Source organism: Gorilla gorilla, chromosome X (genome assembly GCF_029281585.2).
Source record: "Gorilla gorilla gorilla isolate KB3781 chromosome X, NHGRI_mGorGor1-v2.1_pri, whole genome shotgun sequence".
Taxonomy (NCBI): Eukaryota; Metazoa; Chordata; class Mammalia; order Primates; family Hominidae; genus Gorilla; species Gorilla gorilla.
In genome coordinates, this window is record NC_073247.2 from 56,916,041 (window position 1) to 56,928,232 (window position 12,192).

The 12,192-nt window shown below is 40.8% G+C and overlaps 1 protein-coding gene and 1 non-coding gene across 6 annotated transcripts in view; one reads left to right on the forward strand and one right to left on the reverse strand.

Annotated features, from left to right (window-relative positions):
• The window catches only part of ZNF674 (zinc finger protein 674), a 46,916-nt gene that overhangs the window by 16,008 nt on the left and 18,716 nt on the right, over positions 1-12,192 (reverse strand). The gene's annotated exons all lie outside the window — the stretch shown is intronic.
• LOC115932467 (U6 spliceosomal RNA) lies at positions 3,116-3,218 on the forward strand. The gene has a single exon (XR_004068747.1). It is a non-coding gene; the product is annotated as a U6 spliceosomal RNA (small nuclear RNA).

A 12,192-nucleotide genomic window follows, 5' to 3' on the forward strand; every position in this document is an offset into this window, starting at 1 on the left:
AATCTGCAACATAGAGAGGGCATCAGTATTAGATTACAACTTTGTCAGTTAGGTCAAACTTTTTTTGCCCATTGTATCTCCTTCCTTCCTTCCTCACCCACTACACTCAAGGGCCAGAGATGGCCTAGGTGTTGAGTGGGGGAGAAAGGGAAGGGAGAAGAGCTAGCTGGAAGAGTAAAGAAAGAAAACACTGAGCATGTTCTTTTTGCCACTAAAATCTTTCAGCCTGAAGCAGGTATTTGCTGGGAGAGAGCTTTTCATTTAAATGAACTTTATTGTTTTCAATACTATATGTGATTAGACTTACTTTAAAACTAAAATAAGACTACCACTGACCCTCAGAAACTGAAAGGATAAGGGAATATTAAGAACAACTTTATACTAATAAATTTGACAGACGAAACTGATAAACTCCTTGAAAGACACAAATTATTGGCTAGGCGTGATGGTGCATGCGTATAATCCCAACACTCTGGGAGGCCTAAGTGGGCGGATCACATGAGGTCACGAGTTCAAGACTAGCCTGGCCAACATGGCAAAACCCCATCTCTACTAAAAATACAAAAATTAGCCAGGCATGGTGGTGTACGCCTGTAATCCCAGCTACTCAGGAGGCTGAGACACGAGAATCACTTGAACCTGGGAGGCAGAGATTGCAGTGAGCTGAGTTGGTGCCATTGCATTCTAGCCTGGGTGACAGAGCGAGACTCGCAAAAAAAAAAAAAAAAAAAGGAGAAAAGAAAGACACAAATTATGAAAGCTCATTCAAGAAGAAATAGATCATCTGAATAACCCAGTATCTATCAAACTTTTAAGGAAGAAAGAATACAATTCTACATAAACTCTTCCAAAGAATTGGAAAGAGGAGGGAATACTTCCCAACTTGTTCTGTGATCTTATTATCTTGATTGTGGTGATGTGATCCTGGGTATATACTTGTCAACACTTACCAAACTGTTTGCTTTATTTTTTATTTTTTGGAGACAGGGTCTTGCTCTATCACCCAGGCTAGAGTACAGTAGAACAATCATAGCTCACTGTAACCTCAAACTCCTAGGCTCAAGTGATCCTCCCACCTTAGCTTCCTGAGTAGCTACGACTACAGGCATGTGCCACCATGCCCAGCTAATGTTTTTTATTTTTGGTAGAGATGGGGTCTTGCTATGTTGCTTAGGCTGGTCTTGAACTTCTGGTCTCAAGCAATCCCCCCCACCTCAGCCTCCCCAAGTGCTAGAATTACAGGTGTTAGCCACTGTGCCCATCCCTGTTTAAGTATGTATAATTTCTTGTATGCCAAATTAAACCACAGTAAAGGGTTTAAAATAGCTAAATCAGTACTTAGAGATAGTTATGGCATTCACAATGCTTATATTAGAAAAGAAGGCTCTCAAATGATGACCTAAGCATCCACCTTATGAAACTAGAACAAGAGCAAATTAAATTCAAACGAGCAGAAAGACAGAAATAAAAAAGATAAAAGCAAGAATGAATGAAATCGAGGTTTCCATTTCTAGCCACAATAGAGTAAGTCTACTACAGCCTCTCCTACTGATTATTGCAACAAAAATCTCTGAACAAAATACATAAAGTAACTACCCGACGACTCTGACAAGTCAACAAAACTAGGAAGACTACGGAGGTGAGCCAAAAAGTAGAGAAGCAACTCATACATCAGTGGGTTCCCCTTTTATCCCTCATATTCTCTCTCAAGACTCTGACCCAAATACAGGTCCCAGTGACTTATGAACATACAGAAGTCCTGAGTTCATCCAGGGACTCTTCACTCAAGAGAAAGCAAAGCTACATACCAAGCCTTGAGAACTGAACTAAGATTTAAGCCACAGCTCAAGTCTGAGACTAACACCTGAGTGACAAATGTAAGCAGGGCAGTCAAGGCTTTGAACACTGCACAAAGACTGAACCCACCACTCGAGTCTCTAATCCCTAAATGGCACATGCACACGACAAATCAAAAGGCTTTGAAAACTGAACTGGTTGGAACTGACACCCATAGAAGGTGAGACAGACCTAGTGGTTTATTACCTGATAAAGATGAAAAGCAATAATGGACTGGGCGCGGTGGCTCTTGCCTGTAATCCCAGCACTTTGGGAGACCAAGGCGGGTGGATCACTTGAGGTCAGGAGTTCAGGACCAACCTGGCCAACATGGCGAAACCCGTCTCTACTAAAAACACAAAAAATTAGCCGGGCATGGTGGCAGGCACCTGTAATCTCAGCTACTCGGGAGGCTGAGGCAGGAGAATTGCTTGAACCCGGGAGGCAGAGGTTACAGATTGCAGTGAGCTGAGATTGTGCCACTGCACTCCAGCCCGGGCAACAGAGTGAAACTCCGTCTCAAAAAAAAAAGAAAAAGAAAAAAGAAAAGCAATAACGACACAGTCACCACTATCCAGGATGGAATCCAAAATTATTCAACATAACAACCAATCACAAAAATGTGACCAATTCTCCAGGGAAAAAGACAATAACAGATGCCAATCCTGAAATAACCTAGGTGCTGGAAATATCAAAGACATTTAAGTAGTTATGACATCTAAGCTCCATGAGGTAATGGCAAACACCTGAAATGAATGGATAAATAGAAGTTCTCAACAGAGAAACAGAAACTGTAAAAATAAAAAAATTATAAAAATGATTGGAAAAAAAAACAGGGCCTCCGGGGACCTGCAGGACAATACCAAAAGGTCCAATGTTCATGTTATTAGAGTCCTCAAAGAAGGAGAAGAAGAGACTACTGTAGAAAAAAAATTGCAAAAAATAATAACCAAAAACTTCCCATATTTGGAAAAAGACATATATTTACAGACTCAAGAAGCACAGCACACCAGAATCAATATAAACTCAAAAGAAACACCAGAAACATTATAATCAAAAGCCTGGAAAGCCAACTTAAAACATTTCTAATGCAGCCAGAGGAAAAAAAGGTACACTTCCTACGAGGAAACAAGGATTCAAGGACTGCAAAATTCTCATCAGCAACAGTGGAGGTCAGAAAACAATGGAACATCTTAAAAATACTAAACGAAAAGAAATGTCAATCCATAATTCTACATCCAGCAAAAACACCCTTCAAGAATGAAGACAAGTGCTCACTGTCTAAAATTGGAACATATACTAAAATTGGAACAATACAGAGAAGATTAGCATGGCTCCTGTGTAAGGATGACGTGCAAATTTGTCAAGGGTTTCATTTTTTTTATAACACAAAGGATAAATGCTTGAGGGGATGGATACCCCATTCACTCTGATATGATTATTACACATCATATGCCTGTATCAAAATATCTGATGTACCCCATAAACATATATACCTACTATTTACCCATAAAAATAAAAATTAAAAAAAAAGAAGATGAAATGTAAAAATTATCAGGTAAAGGAAAATTAAGAGATTTTTGTCAACAGCAGACTTCTTCTAAGAGAAATGCTGTAGGTTCTTCTTCAGGTGAAGGGAGATGATATCAGAGGGAAACATGGAACTTTGGGAATAAATGAGGAGCAACAGAAATGGCAAAATATATGGGTAAATGTAATGTATAATTTTTCTCCTTTCGAATTCTTTAAGATATATATGATAGTTGAAAGCAAAAAAAATAACACTGTCTGAGGGATTTAAAATGTTATTAGATGTAATATGTTCGAAAACTGTAACATGAAAGAAATTAAAGATATCTATACTGTTGTAAAGCTTCTACATATTACTTGAAGTATTAAACTATAAGTAGAATGTGAAAGGTTGTGTGTGACTATGTTAGTATCCACAGCAGCCACTGATTTTAAAAAATAACAACCAGGCATGACATCACACTTCTGTAGTCCAAGCTACTTGGGAGAGTGAGGCAAGAGGATTGCTTGTGCCCAGGAGCTCAAGATCAGCCTGGGCAACATAGTGAGACCCCATCTCAAAAAATAAATAAATAGGCCAGGCGCGGTGGCTCATGCTTGTAATCCCAGCACTTTGAGAGGCTGAGGCGGGCGGATCACGAGGTCAGGAGATGGAGACCATCCTGGCTAACATGGTGAAACCCCGTCTCTACTAAAAATACAAAAAAAAAAAAAATTAGCCGGGCATTGTGGTGGGTGGCTGTAGTCCCAGCTACTCGGGAGGCTGAGGCTGGAGAATGGTGTGAACCCAGAAGGCGGAGTTTGCAGTGAGCTGAGATCGCATCACGCCACTGCACTCCAGCCTGGGCGACAGAGCGAGACTCCATCTCTAAATAAATAAATAAATAAATAAATAGGGCAGGACACAGTGGTTCACGCCTGTAATCCCAGCACTTTGGGAGGCTGAGGTGGGTGGATCACCTGAGGTCAGAATTCAAGATCAGCCTGACCAATATGGTGAAACCCCGTGTATACTAAAAATACAAAACTTAGCCGGGCGTGGTGGTGTGCGCCTGTAGTCCCAGCTACTCGGGAGGCTGAGAAAGGAGAAACGCTTGAACCTAGGAGGCAGAGGTTGCAGTGAGCCAAGATCGCACCACTGCACTCCAGCCTGGGCAACAGAGAGAGACACCATCTCAGATAGATTAGATAGATAGATAGATAGATAGATAGATAGATAGATAGATAGATAGATAGATAGATAGATAGATGATAGATAGATTAGATAGATGATAGATATAGATAGATAGATAGATAGATAGATAGATAGATAGATAGATAGATAGATAGATAGATAGATAGGCCAAGTGTGGTGGCTCACGCCTGGAATCCCAGCACTTTGGGAGGCTGAGGCGGGTGGATCACTTGAGGTCAGGAGTTCGAGACCAGCCTGGCCAACATGGTGAAACCCCGTCTCTACTAAAAATACAAAAATTAGCTGGGTATGGCAGTGTGCATGTGTAGTCCCAGCTACTCGGGAGGCTGGGGCAGGAGAATCGCTTGAACCAGGATGGTGGAGCTTGCAGTGAGCCAAGATTGTGCCACTGCACTCCAGCCTGGGCGACAGAGCGAGACTCGCTCTCAAAAAAATAAATAAATAAATAAAAATAAATAAATACATACACACATAAAAATTTAATTTAAAAACAAGGAGACAGTGACAAACAGTAAAGAGGTATGTTTAAAATATAATATTTAAATTATAATTGCACTCCTGGAAATTCATCCCAGAGAAATAAAAACTTATTACAAAAACCTACACAGAAATGTTTGTAGCAAATTTATTCATAATAGCCCAACACTGGATACAACCTAGATGTCCTTCAACAGGTGAACAGTTAAACAAACATGCATACCATGGAATGCTACTCAGCAATAAAAAGAATCAAGCTTGATACATACAACAACCTGAATGAATCTCTGGAGGATTATGCTGAGTGAAAAAGAACTAATCCCTTAAGGTTACATACAGTATGATTCCATTATATAACATTTTTCAAATGACAAAATTATAGAAACAGAGAACATATTAGTAGTTACCAGGCTATAAGAGGAGATGGGCTGGGAGAAAATCGGTATGACTATAAAAGAGTGACGGTCAGGTGTGGTGTCTCGCGCCTGTAATCCCAGCACTTTGGGAGGCCAAGTTGGGCAGATCACTTGAGGTCTGGAGTTCGAGACCAGCCTGGCCAACATGGTGAAACCCCATCTCTACTAAAATACAAAACTTAGCCAGGTGGTGGTGGGTGCCTGTAATCCCAGCTACTCGGGAGGCTGAGACAGGAGAATCGCTTGAACCCAGGAGGCAGAGGTTGCAGTGAGACCAGATCGCACCATTGCGCTCCAGCCTGGGCCACAGAGCGAGAATCCATCTCAAAAATAAATAAATAAATAATAAAAAGAGTGACATGAGGGATCCTTGCAGTGACAGAAATGTTCCATATTTGATCTGTATAGATGTCAATATCCTGGTTGGGATACTGTACTACAGTTCTGCAAGATGTTACCTACCAATGGGGGGAATTGGATAAAGGGTACATTACGATCTCTTTGTATTACTTCTTACAAGTGCATGAGAATGTATAATGATCTCAAAACAAAAAGTTTAAGAAAATATTCAAATGTTCCAAAGAAGAGAGGAATGGGAAAATAGAATAACAACAATCAGCAAAAGGGGGACAAAGAAGAAAGAAATAATAAAATGGTAGACCTACATCCAACAATGTCAATAATTACAAAAACACACCAATTAAAAGGCAGATTGTCAGTTGAGATTAAACACACAAGATTCAACTATATCATGTCTACAAGAAACACAATTTAAATATAAAGAATCTGTGTTCAACAAGAGACACAAGAAAGACAGTGAAAAGACAATCTAGACTGGGCGCAGTGGCTCACGACTCTAATCCCAGCACTTTGGGAGGCCGAGGTGGGTGTATTGCCTGAGCTCAGGAGTTTGAGACCAGCCTGGGAAACATGGTGAAATCCCATCTCTACTAAAATACAAAAAATTAGCTGGGCATGGTAGTGCATGCCTCTAATCCCAGCTACTTGGGAGACTGAGGCGGAAGAATCGCTTGAGCCCGGGAGGTGGAGGTTGCCCAGGAGGTGGAGGTTGCAGTGAGCCAAGATCACACCACTGCACTCCAACCTGGGTGACAAAGCAAGACTCTGTCTCAAAAAAAAAAAAAAAAAAAAAAAAAAAAAGACAATCTAACAAAGGGACAGTATGCTTGCAATAAAGCATTAATATGTACTCTACCGAAAATAGTGCCACCAGGCATGGTGTCTCATGCCTGTAATCCTAACACTTTGGGAGACTGAGGCAGGTGGATCGCTGGAGCCCAGGAGTTTGAGACCAGTCTAGGCAACACGGCAAAACCCCATCTCTACAAAAAAATACAAATATTAGCTAGGTGTGGTGGTGCATGCCTGTAGTACCAGCTACTCAGGATGCTGATAAGGAAGTAGGATCACCTGAGCCCAAGGAGGTTGAGGCTGCAGTGAGCCATGATTTCCTGGGCAACAAAGTGAGACACTGTCTCGAAAAAAAGAAAGAAAATAGTACTATGGGCCGGGCGCAGTGGTTCACGCCTGTCATCCCAGTACTTTGGGAGGCCAAGGCGGGGTGGGGGGAGGTGGATCACCTGAGGTCAGGAGTTCAAGACCAGCCTGGCTGACATGGCAAAACCCTATCTCTACTAAAAATACAAAAATTAGCCGGGTATGGTGGCACATGCCTGCAATCCCAGCTACTCGGGAGGCTGAGGCAGGAGAATTGCTTCAACCCAGGAGGCAGAGGTTGCAGTGAGCTGAGATCTCCCCACTGCACTCTACCCTGGGCGACAGAGCAAGACTCTGTCTCAAAAAAAAAAAAAAAAAAAAAAAGAAAAGAAAAGAATAGAATAGAAAAGAAAAGAGTGCTATGAATAAGTAGGAGGAAGGCACATACCATAAGAAATAAATGAGTTGAAGACTTACGCAGGCGCCGTGTAAGATTTACACAAGTCACTCAAGTTCTCTATAAAATATGAAATGAGGATCAATTAACATTACTAATCAAGGAAATGAAAGTTTCAATCACAATAAGATACTAATACACACCTACCAGAATGGGAACAAATAAAAGTCTGATAAGCAGAAGTGGCACGGAGGGAGCATCTACAATGTTTTACAAACCAACAACATTTGGCCTTATCTATAAATTATTCACACCTCCAGAACCCAGACACCACAACCTAGGTATATACATAGGAAAGCTCTCACAGCAAATGTTCCTAGCAAACATGTAAAATAATGGCAGTATTATCATTAACTATACTAGCCTTAAACCGGAAACAACCCAAACACCATCAAGAGAGTTAATACAGGCTGAGTGCAGTGGCTAATACCTGTAATCCCACACTTTAGGAGGCCAAGACAGGAGGACTGCTTGAGGCCAAGAGTTCAAAACCAGCCTGGGTGGAGACCCCATCTCTACATGAAAAACAAGAATAGCTGAGCACAGTGGCACATGCCTATAGTACTGTCTACTCAGGAGGCTGAGGCAGGAGGATTGCTTAAGCCCAGGAGTTCAAGCCTGCAATTGCTTAAGCCCAGGAGTTCAAGCCTGCAATGAGCTATGATCACACCACTGCACTCCAGCCTAGGTAGCAGAGTGAGACCCTGTCTCTAAAAAATAAATAAATAATTTAAAAGAGAGAAGAGTAGGTACTTTTAATTGTGTGATACCCAAACTAGAACACTATCCTGCAATGAAAATAAACATCATGGCTGAATCTCACAACTATAGTAGTGAATAAAAGAAATAAGTCACAAAATAATTCATACGGATGATTCTGTTTTTACAAACCTCAAAAAAGAAAAGTTCAAACTAAACAATATATTGCCTGTGTATACAAATATAGATAGCAGAAGCTCTAACAAAAATCTTAAAAATAATTACCCCCGAATTTGGGATACAGGTTACATCCAGGAGAGAGGTAGGAGGATACAATCTGGAAGGGGTAGAGTCGTAGTTCTCAACCTGAGTGGTGATTATCCAGGTGTTAGCTATATATTTCTTCTGAAAAGTACGCATGTGTTCTAAATGCTCTTCTGTATGCAAGATATAGTAATCAATAAGGATTTCTTTCTATCTCAAAGAAACAGAAAATGAAAAACACAAAAATAAACACAATCAAAAGCTGGTTCTGTGAAAAGATCAATACAATGGATAAATCTTAAGTCAGACTGATCAAGAAAAAACATACATTATCAATATCACGAGAACAACATTACAGATCCTACAAATATTAAAAAATAATAAGCAAATCTTATGAAAAAAACTTTATTTTATTTCTTCATTTTTTTGAGATGAAGTCTCACTCTGTTGCCCAAGCTAGAGTGCAGTGGCACGATCTTGGCTCACTGCAACCTCCGCCTCCCGGTTTCAAGCGATTCTCTTGCCTCAGCCTCCCGAGTAGCCGGTACTACAGGCACGTGTCACCATGCCCGGCTAATTTTTGTATTTTTAGTAGAGACAGGGTTTCACTATGTTGGTCAGGCTGGTCTTGAACTCCTGACTTCCAGATCCGCCTGCCTAGGCCTCCCAAAGTGCTGGGATTATAGGCGTGAGCCACCCCACCTGGCCAAAAAAAACTTTATATCAAAAACTTGATAGTTTAGATGAGACAAATTCCTTCAAGGCCACAAACCACCAAAGCTTGCTCAAGAAGAAAAGAGTTATCTGAATATACCTATAATTATGAAAAAACAAATTTGTAGCCGGGTGCAGTGGCTCACACCTGTAATCCCAGCACTTTGAGAAGCCGAGGCTGGTAGATCACCTGACATCAGGAGTCTGAGACCAGCCTGGCCAACATGGTGAAACCCTGTCTCTATACACACACACACAAAAAAAATTAGCCAGGCATGGTGGCAGGTGCCTGTATTCCCAGTTACTCAGGAGGCTGAAGCAAGAGAATTGCTTGAACCAAGAGGTGGAGGTTGTGGTGAGCCGAGATCGCGCCATTGCACTCCAGCCTGGGCGACAAGAGCAAGACTCCATCTCAAAAAAAAAAAAAAAAGGATTTGTAGTTCAAAACTTACCCTCCAAGAAAACTCTAGGCCCAGATGTTTTCACTGATGAAGTCTACAGAACATTTAAGAAATAATGCTAGTCCTATATAAATTTCAGAAAACAGAAGAGGAGGAAACACTTCCCAACTTATTTTATGAGGCCAGCATAACCCTGACGTCAAAACCAGACACAAACAGTGTAAGTGAAGAAAACTACAAATGATTATGACACATAAGCATAGATGCAAAATAACAAAATATGAGCAAAAATAAATAGGAGCATATCAAAGGAATGATAGGTCATTATCAAGTGGGGTTTACACAGGTAATGAAAGGCTGGTTCAGTATCTGCAAATTGGCTAGGCATGGTGGCTCACACCTATAACTCCAGCACTTTGTGAGGCCAAAGCAGGTGGATCACCTGAGGTCAGGGGAGTTCGAGACCAGCCTGACCAACACGGAGAAACCCCGTCTCTATACACACACACACAAAAAAAATTAGCCAGGCATGGTGGCAGGTGCCTGTAATCCCAGGGATGCTGAGGTGGGAGAAACGCTTGAACTTGGGAGGTGGAGGTTGCAGTGAGCTGAGATCGTGCCACTGCACTCCAGCCTGGGCAACAGAGATTCCATCTCAAAAAGAAAAAAAGAAAAAAAAAAAAGAAAAATCTGCAAATTGACTAGGCATGGTAGCTCACACCTGTAATCCCAGCACTTTGGGAGGCTGAGATGGAGGATCACTTGAGGCCAGGAGTTCAAGACCAGTCTGGGCAACACAACAAGACCTCATCTTTACAAAAAATTTAAAAAATAGCTGGGCATGGTGGTACATGCCTGTAGTCCCAGCTACTCTGGAGGCTAAGGTAGGAAGATCACTTCAGCACAGGCGTTCGAGGCCGCAATGAGCTATGACCATACCACTGCACTCCAGCCTTGGGAACAGAACGAGACTCCATCTCTAAATATAATAATAATTAATTAATTTAAAAATAAAGGAGAAGAAGTATGATCATATTCATTGATGCAGAAAAAGCATTTGCAACATTCAGCATCAATTCATGATAAAAATTCAAAAAACTAAGATTAAAAGGAATAATCCTCAAGCATTGTCAGCCCACCAATGGAAAACTCTACAAATAAAAAATTATACTTAATGATGAGAAAGTGAGTACTTTTGCCCTAAAATCAGGAATAAAGCAAAGAAGTCATTCTCACTATGCCTATTCAACACAATACTAAAGATCCTAGCCAGTAAAAAAATGGCAAAAAGAGGCCAGGCATGGTGGCTCACACCTGTAATCCCAGCACTTTGGGAGGCCGAGGCAGGCAGATCAGCTAAGGCTGGGAGTTCGAGACCAGCCTGATGAACATGGAGAAACCCCATCTCTACTAAAAATACAAAAAAAAAAAAAAATTAGCTGGGCATGATGGTGCATGCCTGTAATCCCAGCTACTTGGGAGGCTGAGGCAGAAGAATCGCTTGAACCCAGGAGGCGGAGGTTGTGGTGAGCCAAGATCATACCATTGCACTCCAGCCTGGGCAACAAGAGCGAAACTCCTTCTCAAAAAAAAAAAAAAAAAAAGAGGGCAAAAAAAGAAGTAAAGGACATCCAGATTGGAAAGGAAGAAATAAAACTGTCTTTATTTACAACTACATCATTGTTTACATAGGAAATGTCAAGCTATCTACAAAAAAGTTACAAGCTATCTACAAAAAAGTTACAAGTTTTAATATGTACACTTAGAAAGGTCCCAGGGTACAAGATCAATATACAAAAATCAATGGCATTTCTATAAGATAGTACTGGCCAATGGGAAATTGAAATTAAACAAAATACCACTTATAGTATCTTATAAGAACAAAAAAAGCTGGTATTAATTAAACAAAATGTGAAAGACTTATGCATTCAAAACTACAAAACATTGAGATAAAATTTAAGAAGATCTAAATAGAGATACATGCTATTCATTAATTGGAAGACTCAATATTGTCAGTATATCAATGATCCACAGATTCAGTGTAATCCCATACAAAAATCCCTGCGGGCTTTTGTGTACAAATTCACAAGCTGATTCTAAGATTTATATAAAAATACCAAGGACCTAGAATAGGCAAAACATTAGGAAAGGAAGAACAAAGTTGGAAAATTCATACTTCCTGATTTGAACACTTAACGTTAGGCTACAGTAATTAAACAGTGTATTAATGATGTATAGACAGACACATCTCTGTTCAACTGTTTGGTTTTTTTTGAGACAGGGTCTTGCTATACCCCAGGCTGGAGTGGCAGTGGCATGATCACGGCTCACTGCAGCCTCGTCCTCTCGTGCTCAAACAATCCTCCCACCTCAACCTCCCAAGTAGTGGGGAGTACAAGTGCATGCCATCATGCTTGGCAAATTTTTAAAATATTTTATAGACGGGGGCTCACTATGTTGCCTAGGCTAGTCTCAAGCTCCTAGGCTCAACTTATCCTCCCACCTCAGCCTCCCAAAGTGCTTGGATGACAAGTCTGAGTCACTGTGCCCGGCCATTCAAAGGTTATCAGCAACGATGGCAAAGTAAGTCATCAACAACAACAACAACAACAACAACAACAACAAAGATTATTTTCAAAAATGCTGCTGGAAAAATTGGATATACATATGCAAAAAGCCCCCTGACCCTCACCTCATGTCAGATTTACGAACTTAACTCATTCTTTGTCATAGGTCTAAATTTAA